Below are 20807 nucleotides of genomic sequence, written 5' to 3'. Positions count from 1 at the left end.
CCTCCTGTGTCTGGGCACTGCTGGGAGGACTCTGCACCCACCCCTCCTGTCTCTGGGCACTGCTGGGAGTGATAGGCACCCACCCCTCCTGTGTCTGGGCACTGCTGGGAGGACTCTGCACCCCCCTCCTGTCTCTGGGCACTGCTGGGAGTGATAGGCACCCACCCCTCCTGTGTCTGGGCACTGCTGGGAGGACTCTACACCCACCCCTCCTGCGTCTGGGCACTGCTGGGAGGACTCTACACCCACCCCTCCTGCGTCTGGGCACTGCTGGGAGGACTCTGCACCCACCCCTCCTGTCTCTGGGCACTGCTGGGAGTGATAGGCACCCACCCCTCCTGCGCCTGGGCACTGCTGGGAGGACTCTGCACCCACCCCTCCTGTTTCTGGGCACTGCTGGGAGGACTCTACACCCACCCCTCCTGCGTCTGGGCACTGCTGGGAGGACTCTGCACCCACCCCTCCTGTCTCTGGGCACTGCTGGGAGGACTCTGCACCCACCCCTCCTGTGTCTGGGCACTGCTGGGAGGACTCTGCACACACCCCTCCTGCGTCTGGGCACTGCTGGGAGGACTCTACACCCACCCCTCCTGCGTCTGGGCACTGCTGGGAGGACTCTGCACCCACCCCTCCTGTCTCTGGGCACTGCTGGGAGGACTCTGCACCCACCCCTCCTGTGTCTGGGCACTGCTGGGAGGACTCTGCACCCACCCCTCCTGTCTCTGGGCACTGCTGGGAGTGATAGGCACCCACCCCTCCTGTGTCTGGGCACTGCTGGGAGGACTCTACACCCACCCCTCCTGTCTCTGGGCACTGCTGGGAGGACTCTGCACCCACCCCTCCTGTCTCTGGGCACTGCTGGGAGGACTCTGCACCCACCCCTCCTGTCTCTGGGCACTGCTGGGAGGACTCTGCACACACCCCTCCTATTTCAGGATATGTACGCTTAGAACATACACGGGTGTGGGTTCGCTCCATGCATATGAGGTGGGGGTACGGTCCGTACATACACGGTTGGGGTGGGGGTACGCTCCATACATACGCGGGTGAGGGTACGGGTCGTACTTACACTGTTGGGGTGGGGGGTACACTCCATACGTACGCGGGTGAAGGTACGGGTCGTACTTACACTGTTGGGGTGGGGGTATGCTCCATACGTACGCGGGTGAGGGTACGGGTCGTACTTACACTGTTGGGGTTGGGGGTACGCTCCATACGTACGCGGGTGAGGGTACGGGTCGTACTTACACTGTTGGGGTGGAGGTACGCTCCATACGTACGTGGGTGAGGGTACGGGTCGTACTTACACTGTTGGGGTGGGGGTACGCTCCATACGTACGCGGGTGAGGGTACGGGTCGTACATACACGGTTGGGGTGGGGGTACGGTCCGTACATACATGCTTGGCGTGGGGGTACGCTCCATGCATACGCGGGTGAGGGTACGTGTCGTACATACACGGTTGGGGTGGGGGTTCGCTCCATGCATACGCGGGTGAGGGTACGGGTCGTACATACACGGTTGGGGTGGGGGTACGGTCCGTACATACACGGTTGGGGGTGGGGGTGCGCTCCATACATACGCGGGTGAGGGTACGGGTCGTACATACACGGTTGGAGTGGGGGTACGCTCCATGCATACGCGGGTGAGGGTACGGGTCGTACATACACGGTTGGGGTGGGGGTACAGTCCATACATACACGGTTGGGGTGGGGGTACGCTCCATGCATACGCGGGTGAGGGTACAGGTCATACATACACGGTTGGGGTGTGGGTACGGTCCGTACATACATGGTTGGGGTGGGGGTACGCTCCATGCATACGGGGGTGGGGGTACGGTCCGTACATATCCGTCCCCACGCTATGTGATGCTTGTGCGGGCCGTACCCAGGCCTTTGCCACGTGGGTACAGCCGTCCCACCATTGTTGGGGTGACGTAGGTGTGGGCGTGGTACAACTCGTACCCACGCTCTTAAGGCGTGGGTACGGGACGTACCTGTATTGTTGTGTTGCCGGTTCGCGTCGTCAAGCACTTCCGTTGTGGCGGACGCTGGCTTTGCTGGACACGCCCCCACCCCCTCGTAGTGACCAGGGCCTGGGGGTCAGGTATGTCCAAGGCATGTGTGCTGTGTGACTTTGGTGGGGGTTTTGTGGCCTGCCCCTGGTCCTGCCCCCCCCCCCCCCCTTTCCACCCTCCCTTTGTTGTTCTGACCTTCTGCGGCGTCTGCATCGTAACCTGTAGAGGAGGTCGACTGCTATGAGGGCCGGGATGACACGAAGGTTCGGGTCCATGTCTGTCCGTCGCGTGCAGGTACTCCTTGTTCGCGTCGTCCTGATTTCCCGGCAGTTTTTGGCTGCCGGAAAATATTCACCGTGCGGGATGACGTCGGTGCGAATCGTAATTCCTGGTTCGTGAATGGCAGGCTGCGTGCGTCTCGACGTCACGTCGGCGCTTTCCCCGATCACATTTGTATGTTTATTTTCGTCGGTCGGGGTTTTGTACGATTCGTACGGAAATGGTATTTCCGTGCGAATCGTAATTCCATGTTTGTATATTTTTTCGACCGGGTACTCGTCGGACGGAGAATATGCTCCGTCCGACGGTTCGTACCCGGTTTTTACCGGATCGTGATCGGCACCTTAATGAAACTACTTTAATATTATGTATATTAGCCATAAGAGAAGAAAGGAGAAAAGAGTTCAAGAAGAGGAAGATATAAGAAGATCAAGAAAATAAGAAAAAGGTAGCTCCAGATAGGAAAAAAGGAAAGGGAAAATAAAAAGACATGAAAAAAACGACAAACAGAAGACAGAAATTTGAAATGTGAGACGCACACACGCTGCGCAAGCATGACCAGAACCGCTGGAGCCCTTTATAGAAAAATTTCAGTAGTGTGTTAGAAAAGGCATAATTGGCAAAAATTAAGTAGCAGTGTCATTGGTATCCATAGAATGCTGTGACTGATGATCCAAAAAATGCCTCAAGTCTTCTGGATGCTGAAAAGATTTTGAAAAATTATCCTTCCAAATGCGCAGAGACTAGACTGCGGAGTTGAGGACGAAAAGCAGTAAATTCTTTTCGACGTGAGACAGTTTCTTTGGCAAAGTCTTGATGGATATATATTCTATTCCCATTAACCATCAATGAAGGTATTTCTCTAGCTGCTTTTCTGATTAGAACCAAATGGTGGTGTCGAAGAACTTTAAAAATCATTTGTTGCGGTTTTGTGTGCTGAGGGTTCCTATGTCAGGGAGTTCTATGGGCTTTATCAATTTCAAACTTTTCTGAAAATTCAATTTGTAAAAGACCAGGCAATAAGCTCTCCAAATACAGTCGACAATTATCTCCCTCAACATTTTCCGGTAAATTAAATATGCGTAAATTATATTGTCTGTTACGATTTTCCAAGTCCAATAATGTTGAGCACATGGGTGAAATTTTGGCCACAAGTGGAATAAATGAGTCAATTTTGACTTTATTATCCTGTATTTTAATGGAATTATCTGATATTTTCATTGACAGGCTGGCCATGTCTTTATGCACGTTTTTTACTTCAGAAGCAATAGCGTCTGTGTTGACACGAAGTGCTTGAATCTCCTCTAATATTAAAGAGAGTGAGGGTTCAGAAGACTCCAATACTTTAGATTTAGCAGGAGGAGGAGAAACTTGCTGACTCCTTTTATTAACAGAACCTTTATTTTCCATTTTTTTTTATTTTTTAAGTGAAAAGAAAAGTCAAAAATCGAATTGCAGAAGTAAAATAACAAATGAAGAAATGAAAGCTATGGTACTATCCAAGAAAAAACTGGTGCAGCAGCTAAAATTGGCTGGGTGAGTGGCTAGGCCCAAGCCAGGCCCTTTCTTGAATGATCACTCCGCCCCCTTGATTGAAAGCCTGGCTGTACCAGAGAGCTGTGTATGGAGCAGGAGCCAGGCTGTGAGAAAATCCACTTCAGCTGCGCAGAAACCTCTCAAAACGTTCCACAATAAAGGTTAGTGCCATAAAAATGCAGCGACCTCCTTTGTGCTGCTTTTCTGACAGAATTTCGTCGCTAATTAATTCAAAACGGGCCGAAAATGCGCGACGATCCTCACGCGGCGGCCATCTTGAATCGCGCGCTCGCGCGTCTCCCTTGTTGATGATGTTCTAACTGCTATGCGTTCGATCAAAAATGGGAAAGCCCCAGGACCTGATGGTTCACTACAGAATTTTATCTGCATTTCTCTAAATTTCTCACTCCTAAATTGCATCATATTTTTACCCACTTTATACCCTCTAATTCTGCTGGAGGTTCCTTTCAAGATGTTTTAATATGACTTATCCCCAAAGAAAAGAAAGACCCACAGCTATGTAAAAATCACAGACATAGCTCCCTTGTTAATCTGGATTATACAATTTTTGCTAAAATGCTTCCCTTCATCTTGCCCCTTTACTTCCTAAATTAATAGGAGGGAACAATCTGACTTTATTAAAGGATGGCATATTTGCAAGAACACTAAGGGGCCAATTCACAGAACTAATCTGAGATAAAATCCTAAACGTACTACTTTTGGTATTCGCAGAAGGCATTTAGTAGTAGTAAAATTAGGAGTCCTAACTTTACTACTACTAAACTGAGATAAAATCCTGAACTTACTACTTTTGGTATTCGCAGAAGGCATTTAGTAGTAGTAAAATTAGGAGTCCTAACTTTACTACTACTAAACTGAGATAAAATCCTGAACTTACTACTTTTGGTATTCGCAGAAGGCATTAAGTAGTAGTAAAGTTAGGAGTCCTAACTTTACTACTACTAAACTGAGATAAAACCATAAACTTACTACTTTTGGTATTCACAGAAGGCATTTAGTAGTAGTAAAGTTAGGACCCCTAACTTTACTACTACTAAATGCCTTCTGTGAATACCAAAAGTAGTAAGTTTAGGATTTTATCTCAGATTAGTTCTGTGAATCGGCCACTAGATTAGTTTTTTTGTGTTTTAAGTCCAAATCTTTTAGACACTTTTTTGCAGCTAGTTCTTTAGATGCTGAAAAGGCATTTGACCGAGTTGATTGGCCATTTATTTTCTCTACTCTTTCTTGATTCAGTTTTTCAGTCCTACATTTATTAATTTTGTTTCTTTGCTATATGCTTCTCAATCATTATTAGTGGTCTTATTTCCCCGTCATTTTCATATCATCGAGGTGTTCAAAAGGGCTGCCCTCTCTTTCCTCTATTATTTGTTCTTTTCCTAGAGCCTTTTTTGGTGACAATGTGTATGAATTAAGAAATTCATGGTTTCCAACATGGAGAAAACAGTTAATATTTTCAGTATATGCAGACGATATTCTTCTCTTCCTGTCACATCCACAAATATTTTTCCATCCTTCATCATGGTAGTCACAAACTTTGCTTCTCTTTCAGGATATACACTAAATGAAGATAACTGTGTAATACGCCTATTAATAATTCTATGTTTTCATATGGATTTCATTTATTCTAATTTCCATTGGAATCGAAATAAAATAAAATTCCTTGGGCTTTGGTTCAATGCTTCTATAAAAGATACGGTTTCTATCAATATGGAAGAGGTTCTCACAACTCTTACTTCTAGATAGAACCCTCTGTTCTTATCTTGGTGCAGGCGATTAGATACATGAAAGAAGATGCTATTTCCTATAATTATTTTTTATCTTTCTAATATTCTTTGAAATGTTCCTTGTCTTTTATTTTTTCAAGTATTCTATTCTATCTTGCTTTTTGTGGAATAATAAAAAAAACGTCTTGTCCCTTCAGAAACATGGGAGATGTAAACTTTCCCCATTTTCGCTCTCATCATGCAGCTTTTTTTCTCAAACAAGCATCTTTTTCTCTAACCGAAGAAGAGTCTATTACACGTCCCCTCTGGGTTGATATTGACAACTTTTTTCTTCACCCTTTCTGTTTTCTATAATATTTATCCTTTAGTCAGAAACCTCTATCTATGTCCTTCCCTATTCTAAAAAATGTATGTAAGCTTCTCCATCCTATTCTTGTCTCCTATCATAATATCAAAGAAAAATGTATTCATTTCTCAATTTAGCATAATAAATATGTTAGAATAATTAATAAAACTATTTTTTCGAAGTTCTGGCATGAAAAAGCTCTAAAATGGCTTTATCAACTCTTTAACAAAGATTCTTGCCTTCCTTTTGTGCTAGCTCAGAGTTTCTCCTTTCCGACCTCTTATTGTACTAAATATATGTCATTAATATCTGTGATTCACTCAACCCTGTGAACAACTTCCACATAATATAACTTCTACTTCTCCTACCCCCCAATTGGCTATGTCTTTATTATCCTTTCCTTCAGCATCCGAAATTTATAATAAACTAACTGCTCCTCCAGAAGATCGGGACAAAACAGAGGTGGTGGAGTTACAATGGGAACATGGCTTACATACCTCTTTTTCAATTTGTTTATGGAACAAGATCTGGCTTAAGCCACAGAAATCCTCCAGAGCAGCTAATAGTATTCAAACGTATTTTTTTATTTACAGTAGACTCTTGCCTACCCTAACCACTTTGCATAAAATGAATCCTACCTCCTCCTCCTCTTGTTGGACCTGCAATATCATTCCCTCCAGCCTCAAACATAAGCTATTTGAATGTCCCTCTACAGACGCATTTTGGTTGAAAGTCTGGAAACAGATAAATGCTATTTTTCACACACAGGTCCCTTTTAACTTCAAAAATATATTTCTCCGTAGCATCTCTGAGAATTTGTCTTCTCATTCAGATAAAGTTCATGTACTAGATTTACTTCTTGCAGTTGCCTTTCAGCAGACCACCCAATACAGGAAAGACTCTTCTAATCTATATTTTCAAGCCTGGAGGTATGGTGTTTGCTATAATCACAGACTTGACAGGGCATATGTCAACCCAATATCTTTTGCCATTAAAAGAGAATCTTTTGGTTACCTGTGATGAATTACCCTGGACTTTTCTGCAAAATCTGCCAATTTACATGATGTTCGGATTGAAGAGGTGCCCAAACTCCTGTGACTCTTTACTACTGTTATGTATAAATGTTATATATTTCATTATTAATGTACAAATGTATTTCTTTTCTTTTAGCAAATATATTGTATTTCTGTGATTTTTATTAGGATACCGTTTTATTATATTTGCTTTTTTCTCTTTCCAGTTTACTTTTTATTTTTCTTCCCTGTAATTGTTTTCTCTTGTTTACCGTTTACTCTCCTGCCCTTCTACTCATAATGTTTTTGCATAATTGTAGATGCATCTATTATGACACAGCAAATGCTCAATAAACTTTATGTTTTAAACTGATGAAAATAAGCCATGCATAACGGATAAGAGCCCGTGCTGCTAAGCCTCACCAGGAAGTGAAAGAAGACGGAAACCAGGGTTTTGTCTAGATTTGAAAGCCTGGTCATTTTAGAAATCTATGTTCCACATTACAGAGAAATAGATTGCCTTAGTCCTATGATGGCTCTAAGGTGAGCACGCAAGTGATCCACCAATCTATCGCAACAAACGCACAACTTTTCAAGTATTGTTAGTATTAATGCTATCTTATCAGATAAGGCACCTATTCAGAGTTGTGGATGTATTACCCTCAATAACAAATGAGTCAATGTGCCGCATGGAGATTAGATTCACAGCAAATAATCCAGCATAATAAATTGAATAAACCATCCTGAGCTAAGTAAAAGTTATATACTGTGAAGGCTTATTAAATATTTGAAGTTCAATGCAGAAGTCAAAAATAATGGTTAGCCAAAATGCATACTTAATCAAGTACAGGGAATTAGCATAAGGCTCAGTCAAATAATGCAGGAGGTATTACATAAATTCAAGCCTCAGAGAAAAAGTCTTGGGCAAGAGACAGACTGACAAGGATCTGCTCCCTAAAGAGCCGGAAAGCAACCCATGTCTCTCACCTAAATTGGGTTCCATTTCTAATGAAATAGATAGCAAAGTCATGTAGTCAAAATACACTGAACAATATGTTTCAGGGCTCAACCAATACAAATATAGCAGTTTGCAACAATATTGTACTAAATAAAATAATAATTAATCCCTGTTGACCTAATGTCAACAGGTGTGTCATCACAAATCTAGTTACACACAAAACAATGACGAGGTTATGGATTAATAGGCTTTTACAGCGGTACAGACAGGAAATGCCTGAAACAGTTACAAAAGAAGGGAAAGGTTCTTCTGGATTCTTCAAAAACAGCATGTCAACAAACATTTTGCTCAGTTGATACAAGGGAGAACGGAAAACACACTCTCATCATGGCTGTGTTGAGTTTCAAGAGGAAGTTGGGGCCTAGTTTGGACAAGCACAGGAAAATACAGCTTTATAATATGTAGTATTCTCAATTGGATTGCAAAATGTTCATGATGCTAAGCACACCCTATTTATTTAGCAGAAATATCTTATTTCCTAGACACAGCTGGGAGCCCATTTCCAGTCTTTTCTTTATATGATTCTGGAACCTTCAGTTTCTTTAATGTGTTTGGCTTTCAAAATAATATGAATTTTCCTCCGCATAAAAACTACTGGCCAGAAGACATTAAAGTTGTTGACAGTACATCTTTTGCAAAAGGAGTGGTTGACACTCTGCCATTAAGAAGAGCACAACCAAATGTACATAGAGAAACCATTCGCGATTCCCTCATTGACATCCCTTAATTCTTACTATTTTGGGAACTATCTCATGGAGGCTACGTAATCTCTTCATCAACTGGCAAGAGTCCCATATTATGTTCTCCTCCGAATAGTGTCATCAGCCCAAAAAGGAACTCTTTTGTTAACATGTTTTGCATTCAGAAATACCTCCAAAGAACAGGAGCAGAAGACCATAGATGTGGATGATCCGATACCCCAAGCATTCAGCAATTTCAGAAATGTCATCAGTAACTCTTCCCCCTTACAGATGATATGATGGCGTTACTGATCTGGTTCTGGTGCTCCTATTCCACAGGTATTAATCTATCCTCTGACAACAAAGTGAGATGAAGTTTGGGAGCACTATCTCCAAGAGAACCCGGAGAAGGATTTAGTCACCTGCTGGAGCACTTATTGTTTTATATCCAAACAGAATGGGGAGTACAGACCCCGTATGGCTATAGAGAAATTAATACCATCCACAACCATTACCCCTTCTCTCTCATTTTGGCTCTGGATCGGAAAAAGCAGGAGGAATCTTTTCTCAGCTTGATCCTGGAGATGGCATCAAATTGGTAAAGATGCATGTGGACAACAAATGGAAGATAGCTTTTAACACATGGCATGAACATTATAATTATCTTGTAACTACTTCTGGTCTTTGCAATGCCCCAAATGCTTCCCAAAACGCTTTTAATGATAGAATTAGAGATCTGTTATATCAATATTTATGGTGGTATCTTTAGATTACATAGTACTAGTTTTTTTAAATTATTCAACAGCATTGAGAACTTATGTGTATGGTTCTGTCAATACTGAGGCACAACTCCTTATATGCCAAAACTGAAAATGGGAATTTGAGGCTGCCTAAATCACTTTCCTAGTATTTCAGATTTCAGGAGAGGGCATTCACAGGGTTCCTAGTAAAGTGAACGCTGGCCCCAGTGTCTATTGGCACTTCATATGTAACTTCATCACACTCACCAAAACAGGAGAATTATTCCTAGAAAAAGAGAACGCCTATCAGACCCTGAAACAGGCATTTATCTTAGGACCTATTTTGAGAGCTCCTGGTGTGAGTTTAATATTAATTATTCGAAGAGATACATTCTCCCTTGCAATTGTCCCAAAGAGATCCCTTCAGGCATTATGCACTGTGGCTTTTATTCTTCATACCTCAATAGTGCTAAATTAAACTATACAATGCATGATAGATATGAGAAATGTGATTATTAGTCGGGTGGTTGTGAGATCTCACCAAGTAACAATGCCACTATTCTGAATAAGGTCCAGTTAGATTTCTTTAAATCAAAACTTCGCTCAGTCCTGGGTATCTGTGGCACACAATAACCAAGACTAACACAAAGAAAAACAACTGTAAAGTATTTATCAGTACTAAAATAGTCAATAAATAAGAAACAAAACTCATTAAAATCCCACTTCAATTTATAAAAATAATGTATATTTGTATCTTTGTGTCACTCCAGACAGGGGTAAGAGATGACAAAATCCATTGCTGGGTCAACGTCATGCTTTTCTGTAGGTCTGACATGGTGAAGGATATATTGTGGCTTTTCATCCCACCTCACATTGCCTTCAAAATCTTTTGTATCAATTACAAATCAGTAAGAACTGGCAAACTAGCTTACATGGACAAAGTACGTTACTAAATCTTACCAACTCAAGAAATATGCTGATGGGCTCAGAACTAATAAGCACAAAAAGGAGAAATCTAGAAAACAAATCTTTTCCTTCTACAGAGTATTTAGAACAATATCTCTGCTTAAATTAGTCTTGCAGTCTCACAAATAAAGACCCACCTCATCAAGGTGCAACTCTTCATCTGCTGAGACGCTTCAAAGTTCTTCTGGCCTTAAATGGCTCTTTTCTATCCCCACCTTTATTGTATGCAAAGTAGAAGATTCTTCAGATGGCGCAAGAATGATTCTACAGAAGACACCATTAAGGGACAAACAAAAAAATACTTTAAAGAAAACAAACACTCCAGAGAGAACAAATACCATTTAATGAAGAAATACTACCAAAAAGACAAATTAAATCGAAGGGACAAATACCAAGAAAAATGAGAAATACTACAGAGTTTAAAAATAATGTAGAGAGACCATATACTACATAAATGTCAAAGTCTGTTTCAAGGACAATTACTGCACAAAGAAAATAGAGCAGGGAGAGCATAGAAGGGAACTAAGAACAGGAAACATACTTCAGGTAAAAAGAAATACTACAGCTGGGACAAACACTTGAGTAAGGACCGGTACTGGAGAGAGGGCAAACACAAAAATTAGGACTGGTCATTTAGAGAGTCAAAAAATAGTACAGAATGTACAAATACAACACAGAGTACAGATACTATACAAATGAGCAATACTGCAGAGAAAACAAATAGTACAAAGGGGATAAAAAAAAATGCAGGACCAAAAAGGTATTAGAGAGAGTACAAGTACTAGAGCGAGGACAAATAATAAAGCACTAAAAGTACAGAGAGGTTAACTACGAAAGGCCATGGAGGCGTGGCCAGCTGCGAACCAAGATGGCAGTGCTTTCTTAAGCCTGCCAACATCTCTTCTGTTCTCTGTTTATCCGCTAGACTGGCAGAAACTGGCCTTCCTGTGGCAATAGATGAGCTCGGTGCTTGCGGTCCCAGCAGTGAGAGAGGAAATTCTCCTGGGCCTGGAGGTGTACACTGCCAAAATGGTGCCCCTAGGTTGCCGGAGACAGTAATGAAAGACAAGGTTATTGATTGCAGTGCAGGCCGTGCTCTCAAGCACATGGATGGGAGCAGCCTGCCCACTGAGGCGTGAGGAATCATCTGGAGACCTTCAGAGGGGGTGCCTATGGATGTCCCCACCCGCCATGCGACTGTCCATGAGAGGCACCTGTTGCGCCCACAGTGAGAGGACCTGGCCCTGGTGGGAACAGCGGTGACCCCAGAGAGTGAGATCGGGGCTCTCTATCTCCCCTGGTTACTGCTGGGGTAGATGCCCCCCCCCCCCCGTTGACAGTGGAAAGGTTTATGCTGCAGGAAACTTATTCCCTAGAGGAGCATTGATCTGGGTGAAGCCTGGGATACCATTGGAAGTCACGAAGGCCCACTTTGGCACTGAGGGCCTCTATGTCATCCTGTCCAGAAGGCTGAATGGGTTGCAGATTGTGATAGGCAGCACCCATGCCCCGAATATGGGACAGACACACTTCCTCACAACAATCACATATGTTCTCTCACAAGACGCTCACTTCCCTTTAGTTCTGGGGGGAGACTATAACTGCATTGTGATTGCAGATCCCACCATCAATAGATTGTTCCCTTCTCTTGCAGACTCCCCAACAGTGAGGTTGGTGCTTCATTTCAGGGAGTGGCTGAGTCACTGCGGCCTACAAACACATGGAGACTGAGAAATATTGGGAGGGAGGGAAAATTTCTTTTACTCCCCAGTGTATGATTTACATCTCCAATTGGACCAACTGTTGTACTCATGAGAGTTCATTGCAAAGGTCATACACAACGAATACCTGGAACACATTATATCAGACCACAACCCATTACTCATGGGTATTCAGTGGGGCAGACATGCATCACTCATCCCTACCTGGTAACACAACCTTACTTTCAGAAACCCCCTAGCAGGAAAGTTTGGAGAATACATTCACGCTAATCAATATACAACATCAAACACCAATGTTAAGTTGGATGCTTTCGAAGTAGTGATCCAAGGCTACTGTCAATTGGTGTGAGTTTGGAATTTACTCAGTGCTGACTTATCCACACTGGAAGATAACATCCCTAAACTGGAGAGGGAATCTTTGGTTAGCTTCGTGATCCAAACTAGCCTGCAGAATATCTGACTTCTGCGCCCACAGAGCGGAACCGGGCGAGAAGTTTGTTCTTTTGGCTGGTACAACCTGGGAATAGAGAGTGCCCAATCACTCAGCCATTCAGCTCTACAGGGGCAAATGTCTACACTCAACAGGCCATCTATGAGGTATTTACTCAGCACTATAGGCAGTTACAATGGCCAGCTCAACAGCTTGCCGGAGATGTCGTGCTGAACTGGGAGAATATGGAAAACTTCGCAGGGATGGTGCCCTACTGGCACTGTTCTTTGGGACGAAATTGGTCCCTGCCCAGAAACCAGGGCTCCTCACTGTTGCCCTCTGGTGCCGGTGGGGAGGACTGAAACAAGAGGGACGCAACACTTTATGTGCTCCTGTGATACCCCTCTTGGGACTTACATCCCAAAGGTATTTCTTTTCACGGTCCACAGGATGAGGGAGTGGACGGATCACCTCTCGGGTGTCTAATTCTTAGTCAATGGGATGCTGGTGCTGGCGGTGCCTCCAACACATCTCTTGGCTCTACAAGACAATGATTGCCATGATCTCGGAAAACTTGCCAACCTTATGCACCAGATAGGAGCCCATCACTGGTAGACAATTTCATTGGAAGGTGTGGGAGTGAATCCTTGAATGCACATACACCATCTTCCCGGACAAACAAATCAAATTCATGCAGTTCAACTGCCTGCACACTACCTTCCTCATGCCCAACAGATTGAACACCATGCTACACATTGATGACTCGAGCTGCTCCAGATGTGCTCTTGTCGATGCAGACTTCGTCCATATGATGCGGTATAACATGATAACATGTTTTTGGCTCTGGGTTACATCAGAATTGGAGAGAACTCTGAACAGGTAGCTGCTCCACACAGCGGAGATTTGCTTGCTTGCCCTTTATAGCAGACACACGTTGATTAAACCTGGCAATAGATTTTTAGATCTAGCCATGGCCGTGGCCCACAGAAACACTGCATTGCACTGGAAATCTCCAGGTGGCCCACTGCACTGTAGGTGTAAAGCAGACCTTGGGAGCTGGGGGCAGGCAAAAGGAGCTGCTCTGTGCCTGGAGGAATATAGAGGGTTATACCCAACAATAGGGGCAGCCTTATTACACAGAATCTGGATCCTGGAATGTGATACTATAACGCAGGAATAAATGCAATGGAAGAGTGTGATTATGTAGTTTTGCATTGATTTCTATTGACTATCCCCTCTGTTGTTCCAATTATGCACTTCTGGTGAATTTATTGATCTATTGTTAATATATGGTGGGGAAACTGCACTAACAGCATGTGTCCTTCAATTACAGAAACCTTTTCAATTTGGCAATTTATTGACATAATTCATGATGCTATATATTGTAATTGAAAATTCATATATTCACTCAAGCCTTTGCCGATCTCGGCGATCTTGTTCTCGGTTTACCAGATGGCAGTTTATTGATCGGGTGTGACTTTAATTCCATTGTCTCTGATTCCCTTGATCGTTGGCCCCGTAGGGACTTGCCGCCTTCCTGCAAGCAAATCCATAACTTTCTGGGAGCAATGGGCCTCATGGATGTTTGGAGGGGATTGCATCCGACTGCCCTTCAATACACTTATCTTTCGGGGCCTCATCACAGTATGTCCCGGATAGACTACGTGTTGACACAGGGGCACCAGTTCTACACTGTCAAAGACGTACAACATGTGGCTAGAGGGATCTCTGACCATTCAATCATTCAGTGTTGTCTGGAGGTGGGCGAGCCTGCGGTTGGCTGGGTGGCGTCAATCAATTCCTGGTATCTCATGAATCCCTCCATTAGAGACAAGGTCCTGAGTGAGTCGAATCTTTATTTCCATATCGTCGGTGATACTCTGGGAGGCCTATAAGGCGGTTATAAAGGGGGTGGTTTTGCCACAGATCGCCGGTCAGCGTAAGGAAAGGGCTGCTGACATGGCGCATCTGGAGGGAGAAATACTAGACTTAGAGAAAGCTGTCCGAACACAAGACTCTGCGGAAGCGCGCCAGAAACTCTGTGTTAAAATCAAGGAGTTCTCCAACTTAGCTACGGAGGCTGCCAAGACACACAACCGGGCTACACTCAGTAGAATTGATGACATGGGCGACAAGGCGGGCAAATTACTGGCCTGGTTGGATCGTAGGGACAGGGCTCAGTGCGTTGTGGTGGAGATTGAAACAGACTCACATTCCCGGCTGATGGTGCCACAAGAAATAGCAGACGCATTTGGCAATATTATCAGTTGCTTTTCACGTCCCACACGACACACACCGGGGAGGAAGCTGCATCTCTCCTACAGGATATCTTGATGCCACTCCTTACTGAAGAGGAATGCACCAAGTTCAACCTGATATACTATGGCAGAGGTGGAAAAAGCCATACACGACCTGCGTGGGGGGAAGGCGTTGGGCCCCAATGGTATCCCCATAGAACTGTTTCAAGCTCACGGCTAGCACGACGGCACCCTTTGTTGCTAAAATTTACAGAGAAAGCAAGCAGAGGGGTATCCTTTCTGGGGATCAGCGACTGGCCAATATCGTTGTCATTCATAAAGTGGGCAAGCCAGCCAACAAATGTTCGTCCTATAGACCCATCTCACTGCTTAATTGTGAAGTGAAAATCCTGGCGAAGATTTTGGCCACTCGCTTGCTCAGGGTCCTCACCCACCTGGTCCATCCGGACCATTTGGGTTTTATGCCTGCGAGAAATACCTCCCTCAACCTGTGCAGGCTGCATGGAGTGCTGGGCCGGGTCGACACGATCAGAGAAGATGCAGTCGTTGTGTCCCTGGATGCTGCATCAGCCTTTGACAATATCGAGTGGCCCTATTTGTTTGCCGTACTCCGCAAATTGGGGTTTGGGTCTGAATTTATCGATTGGGTGCGGCTTCTGTACTGTTAACCGCTATCTCAAGTGGTCGTCAACAATAGGAAATCCCCCGCTTTTGTTCTCGGCAGAGGCACCAGACAGGGCTGGCCTTTGTCACCGCTTCTCTTTGCTCTGGCCCTGGAGCTTTTGGCGACGTGGGTCCGTCAAGACCCCGCCATTAGGGGCCTCAGGTGGACATCAGGCTGGGAGGACCGCATCTCGCTGTGAGCGGATGACATTCTGCTTTATTTGGCCTCCCCGGCGGCATCCCTCAATGTGGTCTTGGACATTTTCTGTGTGTTTGGTAGGTTCGCAGGATATACGATAAACTGGTCGAAGTCGGTGCTCTATGTCCTCTATGGTAAGTGGCCCTCACTCCCCCGGGGTCGCCAGCTGGCAGTAACTGGGGATGGCTTAAAATATTTCTGAATCTTGGTCTCCAAAGATTTCTCCAGATTTTACGACCGTAATCTTCTGCCACCTCTGGTACGTCTCAGATCGGACGTCAAACACTGGAAGTCACTCCCGTTGACTATTTTGGGACACGCAGCCCTGTTTAAGATTGTCAGACTGTAGTTTCTATACGCTACTCCACAGGAACAGAGATGCTAGTTTCCAAATCCACCCCGACAGCAACCTAGAGCTTATTGTAACAAGTCTCCAGAGTGGCTATCTCGGGGGAAGAGGGAAAGTGGATAAAATAACAAAAGAGAGAAGAGACTGTGCTGGCTGATTTCTTCGGTAGTCCGTCCCGCAGACTTCTATTGCTGATGAGGTAACCTGTAGACGAGAGTTAGGTTATCATACCATTTAGCTCTTAACCTGTCTTATCTTTTAAAACCCTGTTACCTCGCTTCCTTACCCTACTAATTCCAGAACTCAGCTCCTCTTCTATTTCTTTTATTTCTTTTTTCTGTGTGTGCTCTTTTATTCTCTTCTACGTAAATCTTCCTTGCTTTCTGCCTTAATTCGCAGTTTCTTCCCTTTTAGCACACCTGCAATATATTTACATTTATATGTTAAGGACTTCTTCTCTCCCTTTTGACTCTGTATTTATTATATTCGAATTAGGATTCTACTTACTGTTTTTTTAGGGTCTTTTCCTATTGGTAATTAATCATCTAATATTTGGTATGTTCTCTTCTTATTCTTTTAATTTTGGTCTTATTCCTCTCCGCTTCTGCATTACTGACTGACGTCTTATCTCAGTGGTGAGTATGTTATCTTATTCTAACTATTTACAGCTTGCTCTAGTATTCTAACATGTAATACTAACTACTTCTTCGTTTATTCAGGTCTTGCCAACTCTGCGCTTGACTTAGTGCTGATATACTGAAATGCCGCTTTCTTAACAGTAAGTTCCTTTACTTATATAACTATCAATAATTTACTTCAATACTCAGTCGTAAAATAATACACTTGATAACTTAGCTTTGTTTTCTTCTTCTTTCAGAAGCTCCGGGCGACTCTGCTTCGACTCCCTCAATGCGGTACGAATGCTTCACAAACACGGAGACCCGCAGCTCTCCTCACATATCACATAACTTCCTTGTACTCGGGTTTACAACTCGTTAGCAGCAGACTTCTGGATGCCTTTCGGCCCTGATAAAGATAAGCCCTCAAACTACTCTTTAACCCTTTGATATCGCGCTCTGAAGTACACTCCTGACTCCATCGAAATTCTTGGTGAAGTGCGCAGTTCTCAAGCAGCGCGAGCCTCACCTGGAGTTCCAGCGCGTTCTCTGCTGGGCACTAGAACGCTAACAGCCACTCGGTTCTGGTGGCCTTTTTAGGCGCCATTTCAGAGTCAGCTCCATCCATGTATCTTCCATAGCACGGGTGCGTAACCTTTGATTCTCCGATGCGCTATTAAACCTATCTGTAATCTTGGAGCCCTGACAAAGATGATGTCCCTTCCCAGACTTCTATATACACTACAAAATACCCCACTCCCAGTCACTGCCTCGTACTTTAGGGACCTTGAGAGCGTTGTCCGTGATCTATTGTGGAAGGGTAAACCACCCTGTATCGCAACACAAAACTTACGCTGGGATAGTATGATGGGGGTATTGGGCTCCCAGATATCAAACAGTATTACTGGGGCTCGCAATTCGCAGCAATTAATCAATGCACGTATAGACCACAGGACGACCCGGCCTTTTCGAATGGACAGATGGCTCCTCCCGGGGGGGCTGCTATGAGGGTGCGCTATACTCACGATCTTTGAGGCCTGTCTTGACTGGTCGACTGGACATGCAGTGGAAATATGGAGGGTAGCCACCAGCAGCCTGGGCTGGGAGGGTAGACTCACGCAGGCCACGCCACTCTGGCACTTTGAACAATTAGGTAGACTGATACGTTCGAAGGGCTTCGATAGATGGGACCTTATAGGCATTTCCAGGGTGGGAGACTTATGGAAATCAGGGGAGGTGGTTCCCTTTACCTGACTGCAGCAAGAGTACGAACTAGCTCAGTCCGAATATTTTAGATATCTTCAAATTAGGCATGTCCTGCTCGCGGTTCTCCCTAGGGGTAACGCTCTCCCTGAGACATTCCCGCTTGAAGACAGGATACTTGATGGCCACCTACCGGAGAAGGCCATTTCTCTTATCTATAGAAAGCTCATCAATAATATGGTGGATCCTCTGACCCGATTAAGAGCTAAATGGGATCACGATGTTGCGAGTCTAGACAAGGAGTGGCGGGTGGCGGTGGCCTCCCCTCGGGAGGTGGCCATCTCTTTCCGCTCCGCTTGGTCCAATTAAAACATCTTCACAGATCCTATTTATCAGGGCCATTCTTGGTTAACTTGGGTTACACTTTGGATGGTGGCTGCGTACGACAATGCGGGATGGAAGGCACATTTATTCACACCCTCTAGGAATGTGCAGTGATCCAGAGATATTGGGAGCGAGTAGTACGCCGAATGGAGGAAGCATTGGGGCAACAGATCCATTGTAATATTAAGTTAGCATTGTTGAATATTTGGGACCCCATGGACCTGAGCTCCAGGGAGCTGACATGGGTCACACTTGGGCTTATGGTTGCAAAAGAAATATTGCACGGTTTTGGTGGGCTCCGATCCCACCAAAGATAGTAGATTGGGCAAATGATATGGATTGGTGTATGGTGACAGAAAAATCTATCTATGAAGCCAGGGGGTGCCCGAATAAATGGACGCACATATGGGGACAGTGGAATGTTTACAGTGGGGAGATTTGCGTTAGAGAGGGCATCATATGGGGGAATTGACACTACACTATGAACATTGTCAACCAAATGTTGAGATGTGTGCACCACAAGGAACCATATAATGTATAACCTATAATGACAACTTGTTTATCAGCGCCTTATCAATGTGATATGCCTTTTTTCTTTACTAATAAAAAAAGATTTATATATAAAAAAAAATCATATATTATGTTTCCCTTCTCATTTGATGCTGTAACCACTGGCCATGTTCTAAATGGTTTTGCTGGATGTGAAACTTGATTTATGTATATTATCTTTTAATGTGACATACTGCATGTATGTACAAATTATTTCTAGGTACACATGTGTTACTCATGGGATGGTTGAGGCAGTGAAAAGTGTATTGTTGTGTATGTGCGACACATCGTGCTACGTAATTTACAATTCCGTTTATCTTTTGTGGCAATGGAAAGCATCTCTTCGCGTAGGATCCCTGGGCCAGATGCACGACCTTCCAATTAGAGAGTCGCAAATTGCGTCGCATTTGCGACTCGCTAATTGGTATGCACAACAGTGTCTGAGACACTGTTTGCGATTCCCAATGGCGTCGCACATTGCATGCCTCATAAATATTAATGAGGCTGTCACAATTTTCGACCCCATTGGGAATGGCTGGCACTCCCAGGGATGGTGGCCTGCTGGGGTCAGCAGACCTCCATGTCTGGGACTGCTTTTAAATAAAGCAGTGGTTTTTATTTAAATGCGCCCGTTTTCCTTAAAGGAAAACGGGCTGCATTTAAAAAATAAAAATGAAACTTTTCATTTTCATTTTTTAAGGGCAGGCAGTGATCCCTGGGACCATTTTCTGCCCTTAAAAATATTTGTGAATGCATTCACAAATGGGAAGGGCCCCCCCCCCCCCTCCCATTTGCAAGTGCTTTACCACCCTTCTGAGAAGACGGGTAAACTGCGAGTGTTTTGAGACCGCAATTGCGGTGACAAAACATTCTTACATAGCTTATGGAGTCGCGATTAGGAAGGGACGCCCTTGGAACACCCCTTCCTACTAGCGAGTCGCTAATCCCATTTTGCGAGTCGCAAACTGATTTGTGACTTACAAAATGGGATTAGTATATGGGCCACAGGTTTTTTGCAGACGCAAACGGGTCTAAAACCCATTTGCACACGCAAAAATCCTTTGAACATATGGCCCTCTGTTCATTATTTGCGCATGCGCAATACATCACGCAACATATCTTGAACCCCTTTTTACAATTCATTAAATTCTTTTGTACTGGCAATACAATTTGATTTCTATCTTGTGTAATTATACGTATACAATTTTCATTTTGGAGTTCTTGTTAACTGCGTAACGTGTACTGAATTTTATTTGTATTACACAGACAGGTTGTTGTCTGTTTTCCATCTTTATTGTGATTAGTGCTACTTTAAACTCCGTTTGAGTCTTGGAATTTTCTTTTGGTGGCCTGATAGTGTAACATTGCAGAATTCCAAGGTGAACTTTTCCCCCGATAAGTCTGGTAGTTTGCTGTTTATTCTTATTTGTAAGTGACTGACTACATATTATATTGTTTGTGCTGATTGACCAAATATTTGTGCTTTTCAGGGAAATTAACTTTTGAGATGGCCCGTTGTTGATAATTCACGGATTGACGATCTTTGGTCTAGCCATATTTTCGAACCACTATAATTTCCTATACATGCAGCGGTATGAGAACTGTTGTTCCTAGCTAAGTTTGCTATATGGAGCAGTCGGATATAAAAAATTCCCCTCTGCTCCTTACTTACTTGATTTTTGCTTGTTTTTTTTTTTGTTTGAATCATTTTTATTGATTTTGCATAGTAACAACAGTACAACTGGAGCCGCCTACATCCATCGGCCGGCGGGCATACTTTTAGATGCATATTCAGTAGGTTGACTTATAATGAAAAACATTAAAATACACAAAAGATGTAGAACAGCATTGCAAACTAAAATGTGGGAGGTGGGGTGGAAGGTGAGGAGGAGAAGGGGAAGAGGGAGGGGTGCATGAGGTCTTCTCTCTCGAAGCGTTCGATGTGTGTGAGGCGTAGGACTCGTAAGTACTGTGGGCATGTCAGTTCGCGGAACTCGTCCGCCAGTTATGCTATGCATGGTTGCCACATTTTGTCGAACCGTGGTAATTTTTATGTAGCCACCGCCGTGAGTTTCTCCATCCCCAGGACAAC

The sequence above is a fragment of the Triturus cristatus genome, chromosome 3_2, assembly GCF_964204655.1.
Source record: "Triturus cristatus chromosome 3_2, aTriCri1.1, whole genome shotgun sequence".
Lineage (NCBI taxonomy): Eukaryota > Metazoa > Chordata > Amphibia > Caudata > Salamandridae > Triturus > Triturus cristatus.
Note: the sequence above shows the minus strand (reverse complement) of the source record.